The sequence below is a fragment of the Dendrobates tinctorius genome, unplaced genomic scaffold, assembly GCF_039654945.1.
Source record: "Dendrobates tinctorius isolate UK_male_01 unplaced genomic scaffold, ASM3965494v1 ptg000269l, whole genome shotgun sequence".
NCBI classification, from domain to species: domain Eukaryota; kingdom Metazoa; phylum Chordata; class Amphibia; order Anura; family Dendrobatidae; genus Dendrobates; species Dendrobates tinctorius.
The window spans coordinates 4,497,033-4,516,238 of record NW_027361936.1 but is presented as its reverse complement, the minus strand read 5'-3'; positions in this window follow the sequence as shown (position 1 = coordinate 4,516,238).

The following is a 19,206-nucleotide window of genomic DNA, read 5'->3' as shown; positions in this document are numbered from 1 at the left end:
ACTCTGTCTGTAATGACTCTATATGAGCTTCACTTTTTGTATTGAAGAACTGAAATAAATTAACTTTTTGATATTCTAATTTTGTGAGAAGCACCTGTATATATTGAGTCTCTAATTTTTACTTTCTCAACTAATCTTCTTAAATATACAAATAATCTATATTTAATGGTTTATTAATATTATATGTATTATATTTTAAAATATTGTATATGGTGAACAATCAACAAGTAATCCATTCCCCTATGAGAGACTTGAAAGTTATTTGATTCCTTCATACTCTTCACCGCGTGTAGAATCTGACAATATCGAAAATTGTGCCATTTACTTAAGCTAAACTGCGTCTCCAAACACAATAAATGGCAAAAACACATCTTCATCGATTAACTGTTTAACCAAATAAAACCTTTTTTCCTCCAAAACCATGTATGTTGTACAATATGTATATATATATATCACTGTATATGAGGCAGGGGGGTGAAACTTCTGAGTGGGCCCCTGACCAGGTAACCTTGATTACAACTGGGTGATGCACCCTAACAGTGGATGTAGGAGAACCTCAGCAGATGACAGCGCTGTTGCTGTAAATAATCTCTAGACAAAGACCAACACTGACATTACCGCCATATGGTCAGTGGTAAATACCAGTCCTATGGTACATATAAGTGATTACAGCACAGTTTTATACTGTATAGTGACTTACAGCTGACGTTCTTTATTATGGAATCGATCACTTTTAAAGTCTTTTCCATCTGGCCCAGACCTACATGACAACTTCTTCCAGCCAGGACTTGGCTGCAGAGATTACAAAGACATACACTGCTCAAAACAATAAAGGGAACACTAAAATACCACATCCTAGATATCTCTGAATGAAATGTTCCAGTTGCAAATTTTTATTCATTGCATAGTGAAATGTGTTCAGAACAATAAAACATAATTATCAATGTAAATCAAAATGAATATCCCATGGAGGTCTGGATTTGGAATGATACTCAAAATCAAAGTGGAAAATCAAATTACAGGCTGTAAAATAATGCTTATCCTGTAAAATACTCAGGACTAGTTACCAGATAAAAATATAGTGGTTTATTTGGATTCTTCCATGAAAGAAAAGATTATTACAGAAAAACATAAAAATAGGTGAAAGAGAGATTGTCCATTAGTTCATATATAAGCTTGTAACCTTCTTTCCTGGAACTCTGAAAAGACATGTGTCTTGTAGTGCGTAGCTTCTCTGGAGGGGGGGTTGGATTAACATACCAGCTGTTCAGTTATGACATCTTGCATCTGTGTCTCATGATGGTGAGGGAAGGATCCAGCGACCTCTACAGTTAGCCATGAATTATATACGTCTCTTGAAGCACGTGATCCTGGTATATATGGAGGTGTCCTGTACCATGAGCCATGCTTACAAAAATAGCCTATGTCGTTGTCAGCTAAAGCAATGTACAGAACTGAGTGTGATAAGAAATTAACGGATTATTAATATTTAACAATTCCCCCTTTTGAGGGAGACAGACATTAATTGGAACCCTCAAAATATAACAAGATCTTTTTTCTTCTTTGACAAAATTATTTAATATCAATAACAATAATAATATCAGATTACCGTTATACGTACTCAATGACATAATTGATGTGAATTCATGTTATGGTAAGCCGTGTACAATACTCATATAAAATATGTATAATTATACTTCCCTAAGTCTAAATTGAAGCATCTCAGGTCCAGTCATCATCATCTGATGTCATCTGGTCTTCATTTTGATGTCTTCTTCTTGGTTCTTTTAAAAACACAGTTTTTCCTCTAGCATATAGATGTTGTAGAAATCGTGTTGTGTATCAAATCAAAGTCCATAAATTCAAATGTTAATAAGAAACAAAGTCTATAGATGAAATGCAGCTTTAATATCTGTGCAGTGTCACCTTTAAAAACCTGGGCTTACATTGGCTCGCCTTGGATATTCTGGAATCCTCCATCGATACTGGTCCTTGAACAGGTGTGACGTCTTTGGTCAGCAAAGCAAGGGTTAAAATGACTCTTCCTTGCTAAACATAGCACCATAACCAGTCCTTGTCCTAATGCACAGGACATATGTCAGGGTTGTAGCTTCCTGACAATTACCTTATTGTTCACCAGCCTTCATCGAAGCTTTACAGGTGATTGAAACTTTCTGGAACTTGGTAAGAACGTGATAACACAGTTCATCTCAGCATCATAGGATCATCGTCCTCTGGTTGTCAGGTTAGACACTTTAATTGTGACTGTCAGTGGTGGATACTGCACTTGTGACTGTCAATGGTGGATACTGCACTTGTAATTAACACAGTTCATTTCTCAGAAATCATAGCTTTGTTACCTTCTGGGACTTCTGGATAGCGGCATTCTTCTTCTTGCAACTGATAAGAATCAATAAAGTTTAGAAATATGAAAAGTATTTCATTAACGTAATTTCAGTATCTTGCTTGAAGTCTTCATTCCCTATTCTATACCAAATCTGGTAATTTTCCTAACCTATATCACAGCATACCAGAGCAATCAGTAATATCCATATAATTATTATCAGAATTCGTACCATATATGGATTTCAATGTTTGAAATAATAAACCAATAATAAGTGATAATACATTATTATCCATATTTTTTTTTTCCCATGTGATAGAACATTTTTTATGTCATAGGTGTAATTACCTTTTTCAACCCATAGGTGTCACTGTGTTTTATGTAACCAGTGTTTTCATCTTTATTAATAAGGAATATATTTAGTATACTAATAATATGTAGGAATGTATAGCCATAAACCAAAATAAGAATATATGAGTGAGTGAATGAATGAATAAAAGAATTGTTGCATATAACTCAGACGTGAAACATTTTCCTTTGTAATAGAACCATATCATCATGATGAAAGAAAAAATAAAAATTTAAGAATTAAAATAAAAATAGATTAAAAAAGTGAAAATTAAAAATAAGAATAAAAATAAAAATAAGGCCTTTATGTTGATGCAGAGTAGTTATGTCTTCAGTAACATATACCCTTAATATATCCATGATCTGGATTATTTCATAATTGTCATAAACTTGTGTTACCAAAATATTCAAATTATGCAACTTTGCATATAATACTCCTCTTAGTGTAAAGAAATGACTCTTTATATACTTGTTATTATATCCAATACTTATACCATTGTACCTTATTAATATTTCTTTTTATTAAATTGTTATTTATTGTGTGAAGAAGAGGTATTAATCAAATGTGATGATGTAGTCAGGATCAAAAACACATTTTCCCCCTTAATACCAAAAAATATTGTTCTATGAAATAATTCATTTATCAAAACCAAAATTAAAAATAATTAATTTATAAATTATGTGAATTTATACTTGCTTATACCATTATTTGTCTGAAGATGTGTAACCATTAAAATTAATCTGAATATCATAAAATTATCCTTTGGAAAAATTAATTTAAATGTAGATTTTCTTCATAAACCATTTTGATGTGCGATTGCACTTATCCACAATTAACTAAGTCAAGAAATAATAATTACTATAGAAATATATGTTGTGTAGATAATATTTCATTATATATCCTAATAATTTAACTGATCTGCATATTTCTTCTAAAGATAAAGGCTTTTGGGTTTATTTTTTTCTTTCTCTCTTGCATTCAGATGCCTGAGGCCTCAAACGTATCACATTACTCGCTCAGCAGCTGCTCATACACTCAGTCACTGTCACTCAGACTGTGTCACATATTTAAGTTTAAACCAAATACCTCACATACGAAGGTGTGATGAATACACGTATTTTAACCCAAATTATCCTAATTATCAATGCATTGTAAACTATTTAAATTTAGTCTTAATATTTCTTTGAATATTCCCCAAATACACATGACATAAATATATGTTGTATAGCTATACTTGACATTTCGGCCTAGAAAAAAAAATTCCATTGGTTTGCAAAAGTTGAGACCCCCTTAAAATTCTTTTCCTAAAGAACAGGGACGTAGTATACTGGTATACCTATTATTAGAACAAATTTCAAATTTCACATGCTTTGGTTGTCGTTCATGCCATGCAGTAAAGGCACACACACAGAACACTTTTAAAATGCAGTTAGTTATTTTCTTTTAAGTGTTAAATATAAGAAATCATGCAATTATTGCAACTTCCTGTGTAAATAAAGGCATAAATCCTTGTAAGAGAATTTTTCCGGATTAAGTCCTGCTTTGAAATAAAAATTCTAAGGAAAAATAAAAGATAAGGTTAATATCATATTCATAATTCTAAATATTATTACTGAAGTAGATTACTTCTACAAACACTATATACTGTATGAATATGTATCTATCCACAAACCATAAAACTACAGGATTATACTCTATATAATAATTACATATAACTAATTAATACATTGCATAACACTTTTACACAATATATATAATTACTTTCTCTAGCCAATTCCTACACCCATACTTATTTCTCTGCAAAAAATATCCTGAAAGGTTCTTGCCATTTTGAAGCTGATAGATTCTTGGAGCAGAGTATTCAGTTTACAGGCCATGATGTCACTCACCTCCTGCTTCTGTCTGTCAAATTCGGCCATCTTTGTTACAGAAAGAAGATCAGAACTTGGAATTTTATAGGGCTTAAACTGTGAAGTTTTTTCGGTGATCCTTTGCATCATTCCATATGGCTTATAACAAACATGTGATTTTCTTCGTTCTTCATAGATTTGATTTTGGGGAAAACTCATTTTAGAAGGCTTTGCTGATACAGGCTTCTGATAAGATTTTACTCTGCCTGTCTTCACAAAATTAGCACAATTTACTTTCCTTTCACGATTCTCGTGTTTTCTGGCAAAATCAAGGGATTGCGCACATTCAAATAAAGAATCTTTTTGTGACGCAATAACACGAGATGCAGGATTTAAAAACCAAAATTTGCTTACAAAACTCCTTATGAGGGACGGTGTTTTGACATTCTCACTCAGCATTTTGTACAGACGTTCATATATGGACATAAACGTAAAAGTACATTCCTTCCGACCAATCCTTAATTTTTGAAGAATATCAATATCTGGATGATTTTCATTTGATGCACAAAAAATGAGAATTTGTAATCTATCCTTATCAGTTAAATTCTCATGTGTTTCACCAGATAACTTTAAAGACAATCTCCTAGCAAAATTTACAGGGATCCACATTTTGAACAACTGATTCTTCTCCTCGTTAGATAAATCAAATTTATCAACACAACTTTCAAAAACCTCAGAGTTTCTACAAACATGGATTTTGTTATCATATGCAGGAATGATTTTGCATATTTTTAGCAAAGTTTTTCTTACTTTCCTTCGGATTTGGGCCTGTGAGTCGTCTATTTTTAGTGGTACGTCTTTCCCTTGTACGTCCTCTACGTCAGTTCTGAAATCTCCTCCTACTTCTCCATCTTGTTCCACGTCTGCAAGGTCACCTTCAATGGCTGCTACAGACACTTGATTACAGTCAATCTCGAGAACATCACAACAATCATTTTTGGATTTCTCTGACACAGATCTATGAAATATATCTACCATCTGTAGAATATTTTTTAATTTATCTCTTTCTCTGTTGAAAAACTTAGAATCTAACTTCTGATTCGCCATTTTGCACTCTGCATATAATCTAAGCCATAATACTTCTGGATTAGACTTGTCTACAGACTTAAATTTCAATTTAATCTGCTTAGCATAAGAATTAATGACATCCATTTTATTTCTCTTACCTTGAAATGTCTCAGCTTGTTCCTTTGATGGACAACGCTGGGCTCCGGTCTTCACACGTCTGGCTTCAGCACGTCTGGCACTTTGGCACTTGTAGTACTTCTCAATCCATCTGGCAATTCTTAGTCCCCACTTCTAGATTCTGTCTGATTCTTGTGAATAGTGGAGTTCCTGATAACTTGCACATATGACGTTAGCAAAGTCCAATCCCCCTTTTGGGCAAGTTGAGGGAAATCCGCAAAAAAAGTACAAAAATTCAGATCTGGCTGGCTCTCCAATGTAAAATAATGCTTATCCTGTAAAATACTCAGGACTGGTTACCAGATAAAAATATAGTGGTTTATTTGGATTCTTCCATCAAAGAAAAGATTATTACAGAAAAACATAAAAATAGGTGAAAGAGAGATTGTGCATTAGTTCATATATAAGCTTGTAACCTTCTTTCCTGGAACTCTGAAAAGACATGTGTCTTGTAGTGCGTAGCTTCTCAGGAGGGGGGGTTGGATTAACATACCAGCTGTTCAGTTATGACATCTTGCGTCTGTGTCTCATGATGGTGAGGGAAGGATCCAGCGACCTCTACAGTTAGCCATGAATTATATACGTCTCTTGAAGCACGTGATCCTGGTATATATGGAGTTGTCCTGTACCATGAGCCAAGCTTAAAAATAGCCTATGTCGTGTAAGCTAAAGCAATGTACAGAACTGAGTTTTATAAGAAATTAACGGATTATTAATATTTAACACAGGCTGATTCAACTTCAGTGGAAATGCCTCATGACAAGGAAAAGATGCTCAGTAGTGTGTGTGACCTCCATGTGCCTGTATGACCTCCCTACAATGCCTGGGCATGCTCCTGATGAGGCGGCGGATGTTCTCCTGAGGGATTTCCTCACAGACCTGGACTAAAGCATCCGCCAACTCCTGGAGAGCATGTGGTGCAATGTGACGTTGGTGGATAGAGCGAGACATGATGTCCCAGATGTTCTCAATCGGATTCAAGTCTGGGGAACAGGCAGGCCAGTCCATAGCTTCAATGCCTTCATATTGCAGGGACTGCTGACACACTCCAGCCACATGAGGTCTGGCATTATCCTGCATTAGGAGGAACCCAGGGGCAACCGCACCAGCATATGATCTCACAAGGGGTCTGAGGATCTCATCTCGGTACCTAATGGCAGTCAGGCTACCCCTGGCGAGCACATGGAGGGCTGTGCAGCCCGCCAAAGAAATGCCACCCCACACCATTACTGACCCACTGCCAAACCGGTCATGCTGAAGGATGTTGCAGGAAGCAGATCGCTCTCGACAGCGTCTCCAGACTCTATCACGTCTGTCATATGTGCTCAGTGTGAACCTGCTTTCATCTGTGAAGAGCACAGGGCGCCAGTGGTGAATTTGCCAATTCTTGTGTTCTGTGGCAAATGCCAAGCGTCCTGCAGTGTTGGGCTGTGAGCACAACCCCCATCTGTGGATGTTGGGCACTCAGACCATCCTCATGGAGTCGGTTTATAACAGTTTGTGCAGACACATGGCTGGGGGCCCCTGGAGGAGCAGGTGCCCTAGGCAGCTGCCTGGTCTGCGTACCCCTAATGCCGGCCTTGCATACTGTGTGGTCATGTGTGCCCTCTAGATGGTAAAACAAAACTCTAGAATATAGTAATGCCCTGTGCAAGCACCCTAGAAAACAGTGCATACGTTTTGTCCCCTTAGAAGGTAATAATACCGTGTGTGCCCTTTTGACAGTCACAATAACCTGAGTTCCCTTATGAAAATAAGTACCCACTTTACATTTAATAACGTCCTGGAGTCTCCCCCCTGTACAGCTTCCCTCTACACAGTATGATACTCTCTTATACAGAGTATAATGCCCCCTCACAGTAAACTAATCCCTTAGTAGCCCCCAAACTGTTGGATAGCTCCAACACTGTATGATGGTCCTCTCACTGTAATCCCCACACAATATGATAGTCCACTAGATAGCCTCCATGTAGTAAAATGTACCAGATAGTCCTCAATATAAAATAATGCACTCCCATAAAGGCCTCCATACAGTATAACACACTTCCCTTGGGCCTATATAGTATAATGCACTCCCATAGGCCTCCATATAGTATAACACACTTCCCTTGGGCCTATATAGTATAATGCACTCCCATAGGCCTCCATATAGTATAATTCACTTCCCATAGGCAGATTCGATATTATGATGTACTCTGCAAAGGTCTCTGTGGTATCATGCACTCCCCATTGGCAGACTCTGTATGGTATAATGCACACTGTATATGGTATAATGCACTCCCCATAGGCAGTATCTATATTGTATAATGCACCCGCATAGGAAGACTCTATATAATGTAATGCATCCTCTATACAGGATTAATATGGTATAATGCACTCCCCATAAGTAGTCTATATATGGTATAATGCTCTCCCCATAAGCAGACTCTATAGTGTATAATGCACCCCCATAGGCAGACTCTATAGCTCTGGCATACATTAAAATACCACTGCAACATTTTCAGCTTGATTTTTCTCTTTAAAAGTATATTTTTGAGTAAAATGTAAATTGCTCTTTTATTCTATAAACTATTGACATGTCTTCGAATTTCCAAGCAATAAATGATGTATTTATTTTCAGAAAATGAGAAATGGTCAAAATAACAAAAAAAATGCAGTGCTTGCAGACCTCAAATGATGCTAAGAAAACAAGTTCATAATCATTTAGAAACAACAATACTAATGTATTAACTCAGGAAGAGTTCAGAAGTCAAAATTTTGTGGAATAACCATGATTTTAATCACAGTTTTCATGCGTCTTGGCATGCTTTCCACCTATCTTTCACACTGCTTTTGGGTGACCTTATGCCACTCCTGGTATAAAAATTTAAGCAGCTCTTCTTTGTTTGATGGCTTGTGACTATCCTTCTTCCTCTTGATTACATTCCAGAGGTTTTCAATGGGGTTCAGGTCTGGAGATTGGGCTGGCCATGACAGGGATTTGATGTGGTGGTCCTTCATCCACACATGGATTGACCTAGCTGTGTGGCATGGCACATTGTCCTGCTGGAAAAAACAGTCCTCAGAGTTGGGGAACACTGCCTAAGCAGAAAGAATCAACTGTTTTTCCAGGTTAACCTTGTATGCGGATTGATTCATCCTTCCTATGCAAAGATTAACCTGCCCAATTCCAGCTTTGATGAAACATCCCCAGATCATTACCGATCCTCCACCAAATTTCACAGTGGGTGCAAGACACTGTGGTTTGTACACCTCTCCAGGTCTCCATCTAACCATTAAACAACCAGGTGTTTTGCAAAGCTGAAAATTAGACTCATTAGAGAAGATTACCTTACTCCAGTCCTACATGGTCCAATCCTTATGGTCTTTGGCAAACTTCAGTCTGGTCCTCCTTTTCTTCTCATTGAGGAAAGGCTTTTCTATACCTTTACATGTCTTGAGCCCTGCCTCTTAGAGCCTGTTACGAACTATTCTAGCCGTGAACTTCACCCCAGCTGCCATTTGCCAATCCTTTTGTAGGTCACTTGATGTCATCCTGCAGTTGTTGAGTGACATTTGAATTAGATGACGTTCATCCCGGTCAGTGGAGAGTCGTTTTTGCCCTCTGCCGGTCTGTAGCTTTGTGGTACCCAATGTTTGCTGCTTGACCTTGTTGTAATGAACTGCCGTCTTAGAAATTTTAAAGGGGTTGTCCACTACTTTAAATTAACCCTCCAATGTAACCCCCCGGGGCCCCTAATGAATTTTGTAAATACCTCATGCTGCCTATAGTGCCTGTGAGCGGTGGTATCCGTGGCCGCTCACAGGCAGCATGTGACCCAGCACTGACGTCACAAGTGAGGCGTGACTCAGCGCTGGGTCCCCGCAGTGACTGCTGGGTTGTGAGTGGGGTTACCCCCCCACATCACACACAGCATCCACCGCGTGCTCTGTCAATGAATGGGCGTGCGGTGGATGCCGGGTGTGACGCGGGGGAAAACCCCACCCACAGCCTGGCAGCCAGCGCGGAAGGAGGAAGAGGGACCCCAAGCTGCTGCCAGCACTTGATGGGACGTCAGCGGAAGCAAGAGCCGGCTGCAGCCAGGGGTCACGTGCTGCCCTGTGAGCGGCTAGTGATAGCGCTGATCACAGGCAGTATAGGCAACATGAGGTATTTACAAAATTCATTAGGGGCCCTGGGGGGGATACATTGGGGGGTGAATTTAAAGTAATGGACAACCCCTTTAAGGATGGAAGCAACATGACATTACTGTATCCTTCTGCTAGTAAAGCCAGAATTGAGCCCTTTTTCTCACTTGTAGGGTTCGGGCTGAGGGAGGCGCGATTAGGTGTTTGTTGATGCTGATAGGTGGGGGAAGGTGTGCTGTGATGCTGATCCCACAGAACTGGGGGGTGACCCACCTCTTGGCGTCGGCAGACACGAGACAGAGACAAGGGTTGTGTCCAACAGTTCAGATTTTATTGTCCGTTTTCTGGACGACCACCGTACTTCATCACAGGATTAGTCCACGCTTCACTTTTTAACACAGACCCGGGTACTTTCTCTTTCTTGTATTACCGTTCGTGGCGTCCTCTTTGGCTCTTTCCCGCTGTGGCTGCCCTAGGCACTTTCAACACAGCGTTGCGCCCTTTAGAGTACGCCGTCCACCTGAGACTCACAGTCTGTCTCTGTCCGCAGCCACTGTCCTTTTGGGTCACCCCCCGTGACCGTCTCCACTGTCAGTCTCTCCCTCTGAGGGTTCTCTGCTGCCTCTCCTCACAGCAGACCCTCCTCTCTTGTGAGCTCTCCAGGCTGACTCAAACTTCCAGAACCTTTCCTGACCTCTTATACTCCCAGTAGCTCTGCCCACTATCACCTGACAGTAACCTCTGACCAATGGCAGTTACCTTGACCCATGGCAGTTACACAGTCACCCTCCTACACTCCCCACTGCCCTCCAATGGTCAAACTACCACATAACACCCTTTTCTCTGTATCTCTCTGTCTCACTAGACAGACCTGTCCGTCAGCTCAACCTCCCCACACACTCAAGACTTTTCTTTTCAACTAGTTTGGCATGGTTAAAAGTTATTTTTTTTTATTCCTACTGCTTTTGGGATATTACTAGCATTTGTTTTGCTATCCAGCTTTTCCTATTGCAAGAGGATTGTGAACACCACAGCAGGGTTTTTTTAATACTTTCCTTCGTTAAATAAGACTTAGCACATTAAGTAAAATGAGGTGTACTCTGGTTGGAATTCAACTGACACTGGAATGGAATGGCTGTCAGACATGTAGAGAAGCTGATTTTTATAACACTGCAGTGGCCTCTTTTTGCCAGAGCTGTATATAGAATAATGCAACCTCATAGGCAGACTCTACATAGCATAATGGACCACAATAGGTAGACTCTGTATGGCATAATGTACTCCCAGTAGGCAGACTCTATATAGTATAATGCACTCCCAATAGGCCTGTATTGTATAATGCACTACCCATACACAGACTCTATATAGTATAATGCATTCCCCATAGACAGACTCTATATAGTATAATGCATTACTCATACGCAGACTCTACATACCATAATGCACACCCCATAGGCAGACTCTATATTGTACAATGCTCCCCCATAGGCAGACTCTATACAGAATAAGGCAACCTCATAAGCAGACTCTACATAGTTTAATGGACCTCAACAGGCAGACTCTATATTGTATAATGAACTCCTCATAAGCAGACTATATAGTATAATGCACTACCCATACACAGACTCTATATGGTATAATGCACTCCCCATAGGTATACTCTATATGGTATAATGCACTCCCCATAGGTATACTCTATATGGTATAATGCACTCCCCATAGGTATACTCTATATTGTATAATGCACTCCCTATATGCAGACTCTATAAATGATAAGATACACTTTATTGATCCCGAGGGAAATTATACTATACAGGCCTTTGAGGTGTGCATTATACTATAGAGGCCGATGAGGAGTGCATTATACTAGTTGGTACAATACACTCCCCATAGGTCTCTATATAGGCAGGCTCTATATAGGATAATGCATCCTCATAGGAAGACTCTATATAGTATAATGTACTCTTCATAGGTTTCTATAGTATAATGCACTTCCCATAGACAGACTCTACAGTTAAGGAAATATTATTTGATCCCTTGTTGAATTTGTAAGTTTGCCCACTGACAAAGAACTGAACAGTCTGTAATTTTAAAGGTAGGTTAATTTTAACATTGAGAGATAGAAAATCAAAAATAATATCCAGAAAATCACATTGTATAAATTTATTAGCATTATGCACTGAGAAATAAGTATTTGATCTCCTACCAACCATAATCCTGGTATACATGGTCCCCTCATCCCCATCCTGGTATGCATGGCCACCATCCTTATATACATGGCACCCATCAGAAAAACACAAAAAAACCTCAAACAAACCATTCTACTTACCCTCCCTCCGCTACCTCGCAGTGCACTGTTCTGATGCCAGCAACTGATTTATGCTTGTAAGCAGCGTATGCAGTGATGTCAGCTGCTGGTAGACTCACTGCTTCCCATGGTCAGGACTGTGGACATGTGAAGCAGAGAATATTCATCTTGTTTAATAGAAAGCACACTGTTAAATCGCAGCTGCAGGCTTCCTGTAGCTGTTAGGTGATGTGTGCCCGCAACTAAATAGAAATAATATTCACTACTCTCCATGCCCATGGACAATTCTCTTTAATAGCGGACACACATGAACACCCAGCCATTGCAGTAGCTGGTGGCTGCGGCCAACACTTTGTCCACTAAATATTCACTGCACCCCATGCCCATATTCCCTCACACCTCTCGGCAACAGCTTCAGTGCAGAGGTGGGAGGGATTATGGGCGTGGGGAGCAGTAAATTTTAATTTCTCTTTACCAGCTGCCATAGGTGTTAGCTGGAGCAGCCAGCTCCTGCCTCCTGTGACCAGCTTGCCTGCCGCTTCACCTCCCCCACTCACAGCCAAAGGAGGTATATACAGAAAATAAGATGCACTCCCATTTTCCTCCAAATTTTTGGAGGAAAAAAGTGCATTTAATAGTCAAAAATACGGTATTTTTTATTCTTACCCTCCCTCACCACCAAATCAGTTTGTTTCTATAAATTTAATAATTCTCTTATTCACCCATACTGGGCAGAGACTGAGGACATAAAGAACTAGAGGCGAGAGACCATCATCTTAATCAGGGCTTTTCTATCCACATTAGATAACGGTAACTTCATCCAAACAGAAATCTCCTGTCTTAACTTCCTAATTAACAATACAATGTTAAGCGACACAAAACTTACAACCTTCCCTGTGGTAATTATCCCTAAATATTGGAAGCCATTTTTTTTTTACTAAATCTGTAATTCTCTTCAAATCCATTTAGTAAATTGCTATTGAAGCCAGAATGGTCACCAAATAGATCTGATCATGGTATGGTCCACTGGAGAGATTTCCCCATCTCTGACAAATAGAACAGAATATCATCTGAATAGATTTAAAATTTATCCCTCTTCACTGCTGCCAAAGCCTCTTATTTCCTTGTGTTACAGTCCTGCTCATCATTGACACCTATGAAGTGTAAGTACATATTCATTGTACATTATCTTCTAAAAAAATGAATCAAATGAAACAGCTGTTTTTGTATAGAGCACTTGTATGAAATAGAAAAGAGCAAATGATAAACAATAATTTAAAGCAAAAAACAATGGGAGGGAAAAACAGAAAACCCTAAGCTTGCTGTGACACTGGTATTCGTACCTGTTACATTAAAGGGAACCTGTCACCTGTTTTGGCTGCTATAAGTTGCGGCCACTTCCTTTTAGGGCTTATCTTACAGCATTCTACAGGGTGGGCCATTTATATGGATACACCTAAATAAAATGGGAATGGTTGATGATATATCCTTCCTGTTTGTGGCACATTAGTATATGGGAGGGGGAAAACTTTTCAAGATGGGTGGTGACCATGGTGGCCATTTTGAAGTCAGCCATTTTCAATACACCTTTATTTTTCCCAATGGGAAGAGAGTCATGTGACACATCAAACTTATTGAGAAATTCACAAGAAAAACAATGGTGTGCTTGGTTTTAACGTAACTTTATTCTTTCATGAGTTATTTACAAGTTTATGACCACTTATACAGTTGTGGCCAAAAGTATTGACACCCATGCAATTTGGTCAGATAATGCTGTTTCTTCCTGAAAATGATTGCAAACACAAATTCTTTGGTATTATTATCTTCATTTAATTTGTCTTAAATGAAAAAACACAAAAAGAATTGTCCTAAAGCCAAATTGGATATAATTCCACACCAAACATAAAAAAGAGGGAGGACAAAAGTATTGGCACTGTTTTAAAAATCATGTGATGCTTCTCTAATTTGTGTAATTAACAGCACCTGTAACTTACCTGTGGCACCTAACAGGTGTTGGCAATAACTAAATCACACTTGCAGCCAGTTGACATGGATTAAAGTTGACTCAACCTCTGTCCTGTGTCCTTGTGTGTACCACATTGAGCATGGAGAAAAGAAAGAAGACCAAAGAACTGTCTGAGGACTTGAGAAACCAAACTGTGAGGAAACATGAGCAATCTCAAGGCTACAAGTCCATCTCCAAAGACCTGAATGTTCCTGTGTCTACCGTGCGCAGTGTCATCAAGAAGTTTAAAGCCCATGGCACTGTGGCTAACCTCCCTAGATGTGGACGGAAAAGAAAAATTGACAAGAGATTTCAACGCAAGATTGTGTGGATGTTGGATAAAGAACCTCGACTAACATCCAAACAAGTTCAAGCTGCCCTGCAGTCCGAGGGTACAACAGTGTCAACCCGTACTATCCGTCGGCGTCTGAATGAAAAGAGACTGTATGGTAGGAGACCCAGGAAGACCCAACTTCTTACCCCAAGACATAAAAAAGCCAGGCTGGAGTTTGCCAAAACTTACCTGAAAAAGCCTAAAACGTTTTGGAAGAATGTTCTCTGGACAGATGAGACAAAAGTAGAGCTTTTTGGGCAAAGGCATCAACATAGAGTTTACAGGAGAAAAAAAAGAGGCATTCAAAGAAAAAACCATGGTCCCTACAGTCAAACATGGCGGAGGTTCCCTGATGTTTTGGGGTTGCTTTGCTGCCTCTGGCACTGGACTGCTTGACCGTGTGCATGGCATTATGAAGTCTGAAAACTACCAACAAATTTTGCAGCATAATGTAGGGCCCAGTGTGAGAAAGCTGGGTCTCCTTCAGAGGTCATGGGTCTTCCAGCAGGACAATGACCCAAAACACACTTCAAAAAGCACTAGAAAATGGTTTGAGAGAAAGCACTGGAGACGTCTAAGGTGGCCAGCAATGAGTCCAGACCTGAATCCCATAGAACACCTGTGGAGAGATCTAAAAATGGCAGTTTGGAGAAGGCACCCTTCAAATATCAGGGACCTGGAGCAGTTTGCCAAAGAAGAATAGTCTAAAATTCCAGCAGAGCATTGTAAGAAACTCACTGATGGTTACCGGAAGCGGTTGGTCGCAGTTATTTTGGCTAAAGGGTGTGCAACCAAGTATTAGGCTGAGGGTGCCAATACTTTTGTCTGGCCCATTTTTGGAGTTTTGTGTGAAATGATCAATGTTTTGCTTTTTGCTTCATTCTCTTTTGTTTTTTCATTTAAGACAAATTAAATGAAGATAATAATACCAAAGAATTTGTGTTTGCAATCATTTTCAGGAAGAAACTGAGTATTATCTGAGAAAATTGCAGGGGTGTCAATACTTTTGGCCACAACTGTAGAATGTGTTCAAAGTGCTGCACATTGTGTTGGATTATCAATGCAACCCTCTTCTCCCACTCTTGACACACTGATAGCAACACCACAGTATTACGGATTATAGGTATTTTTTTTTTACCTATATGGGCTTTCAATCTTTTGGTGGGGTTTTACCTGCTACTAGCTTCATTGTGTCTTTTGTCCCTATTTGGTACTCCATTTGAATATATTGTAATGTGATATGCTGTTTTAAACTACTTTAATAACATTAATTCTTTGTTATGTGGATCATACTCCTTCATTTTCCTCTATTGATTTGTTGTGTAGCCTGTTGAAGTGATCATTTGATATTTTGTGAGGAAGTTTTTTCTTTTTTTTGGTTAAGGGAATGGTGTAAACCATCTTTGCTGGGAGCCCCGATACCGCATGCAACAGCGCAATTTTTTTTCCCTCAGCCGCCGAGTGCTTTGATCAGTGACACACACCACTGATCAGCACCTGTGCTCTTTGGCCAGGCCTTTTTTTTGGTCTCTTCCCCACTCCCCCTTTTGCACTACATCCGTGCCTGCATCCTACAGCTATCAAGTGTTGATCAGTGACGCACATCACTGACTGGCATCCAGTTTTTTTTGTGTGAAAAAATAAGTAAATAAAAAATAGTTTAGATTAGTTAATAGGGCTAGATTAGGGACAGTAAAAATATACTGCAGTAAACAGCATCGACTAGAGCTACAGAATTTTTTACTGAATATAATCAGGATTACTTGCGGGCACTCAGTATTTTTTTTTTTTTTTACTGATGTCCGTTTAATAAGTTTGTTTTTTATTTTACCAAATTTTTATATTTATCTTTTTCTTTCTATATTTTTTTTTTCTAAATAAAAAAAGGATAGATCAAACACTCACACCTGATTAAACTTTGGTACACACACACACGTAAAAATGTCCTGCTCATCCCATCATGGTATTTCAGCAGAGGAGGCATATGCCTTCCTTGCCTCAGACTCTGATGAGGGAGAGGATGCCGCTTTTATTTTTCCTGCTTAAGTGATACCAAACTTCTATGCAAATGCCAATACAGAAAATGAACCAGTGCCCACCGTTAGTGACTCCCTACGGACCCGACTCCCCCGAAAGATTATGAGCAACAGACTCCTGATTTTGTGGTGCAATCATGAACCCAATTCAACACTACTGACCTTTTTCAAAGTATTTTTCTTTATTTTGAAAACATCATGGTGGCAGAGACAAAAATTTGTATGCCCAACAATTTTTGGCCCAAAACCCAACTTCATTTTCTAGACTCAGTAAAAATTATGTTTTGGGGTCTTGTCCTTCACATGGAGATAGTGAAGCAGCCAGTACTTCCAGCCATATTGGATTGTTGAGGTTTTATTCAACACTCCACTGTTCTGCATGGCTGTGACCCGTTAACACCGAGTCCATACACAAATTTACGATAATGCAGAATGCCCTCCCCGAGATGATGGCAACTTTGGCCAACTTTTCAAAGTTCGGCCGGTCACTGAGCACTTCAGCAACAAGTTTGATATGTACATTCCCCAAAGGGACATCTGTGTGGATAATTGCCAAAAACATTTCAAAGGGGAGTCTCAAATTCCGGCAATACCTGTCTAGTAAAAGGGCCAGGTACGCAATTCAACTCTACAAGCAGAGCAAGAGTACATCAGGGAGCACACACACAGATTTAGGGTTTATGAAAGGAAGAACACCTGGATTTAACCCCCTGAATGCCCCCCCCAGGAGTGAGTGAGAAAATGGTGTGGGATTTGGTGAACCTAGGTTAATCCAGGTTAATCACCTCTACATGGATAACTTTTACACCAGCATCCCTCTCTGCCAGAGCTACTGCAGCCTGCGGTACTATCCACAGAAATCAGAGAGGTCTCCCTAATACACTAGCTGGGCCACTGCTCAGAAAGGGCGAGAGCAGAGCCCAATGTAGCGGTAACATGGTGGTGGACAAGTACAAGCGGGATGTCCTTTACTTCACCACCATACAGGATGATGGCAGCACCTCCACTGCTCTACGGGTTTCCTCTGCACAGGTCACCAAATCAGTAGGTGTCCTGAGGTACAATAAAAAATATGGGGGGAGTTGATCTCTCTAATCAAGTCCTTCAGCCATATAGTGCTATTTGGAAAGCTAAGGTGTGTTACAAGAAGCTGGCAGTGTACATCGTATAGATGGCAATATATAACGCTTTTGTGCCATCACGACATACTGGCCAGACCGGTACATTCCTTCAGTTCCAGGTGGCAGTGATGAAAGCCCTAATATTTGGAAGTCAGGAAGGAATGGGCCCCAGTACTTCTGGAACTGAAAGTGACTATCATACCATGGTAACATCTCCGAGGTGAGGTCCCTCAAACCGCAAAGAAAGGTGCCGAGAAGGGGCGGTAAGAAAAGACACCTGTCAACTGGTCAATACGACACCTGCTTCTACAAACCTCGCCTGTGTATAAAAGAACGCTTCAAACTGTACCACATGGACTACTAAATTCATTTTGACTTGCACAACTTACGTATGCCAACCTGATGCACTCTACACAACTCACATATGCCACCACATTATAAAATTCACACACCAGGAAAATACAAGATCAATTCCAATATGGGGTCACTTGTGGGTGATTTCCACTGTTTAGAGTGATCAGGTCCTCTCAAAGCGTGACAGAAAGCCTGCAGACCATTTCAAAGTCTGCGCTCCAAAATGTCACTTTTCTTTCTGAACCCTGCCACAAACCCAAACAGTAGTCTTTCTCAACATGTAGGGTATCCGGATACTCAAGGAAAATTGCAGAACAAATTTTATTGTCCATTTTCTTTTTATCCCACTAAAAAAAAATTGGGGCTAAAACCATTTTTGTGGGAAAATAAGTTACTTACCGATAACGGTATTTCTCGGAACCCATGACAGCACCACGGAGAGAGGGGATCCGGCTTTAGGGACAGGAACCTACAGATAAAGGCGGCACCTCTCCTCTGCCCCCAGTTGATTACAGAGCATCAGAGGGTCTCAAAGTTAGTTAACAGAAATATATACATAACATTATATGTCTTATTAAGAGGCACCGTGCCTAAACGAAAACACTCTACTAACATCAAATCGTGCTCACCGCACACGTGAACGGGGGGGGGGGGGAAATAAACGGGTGCTGTCATGGGTTCCGAGAAATACCGTTATCGGTAAGTAACTATGTTATTCTCTCTCACCCATGACAGCACCACGGAGAGGATTACAGAGACTGGTAGCTTAGGGAGGGACCACAGCCTGCAGGACCCTTCCCCAAAGGTCAAGTCAGACGTAGAGGCTAGATCTAAACGATAGTGTCTGAAAAAGGTAGACGGTGTTGACCAGGTGACGGCCTTACAGATCTGTTCTATCGATACCTCAGATCTCTCAGCCCATGAGGTCGCCATTTCTCTTGTGGAATGGGCTCTTAAACCTTCCGGGATGGTATTCCTGTTGGATGAATAGGCCAGGGCAATCGCATCTCTTATCCACCTTGCCAGGGAACTCTTAGATGCTTTGAGTCCCTTCCGAGGTCCCTGGAAACACACAAAGAGCCTTCCTTCCTATAACCTTTGGTGGCCTTCAAGTACTGAACTAGGCATCTCT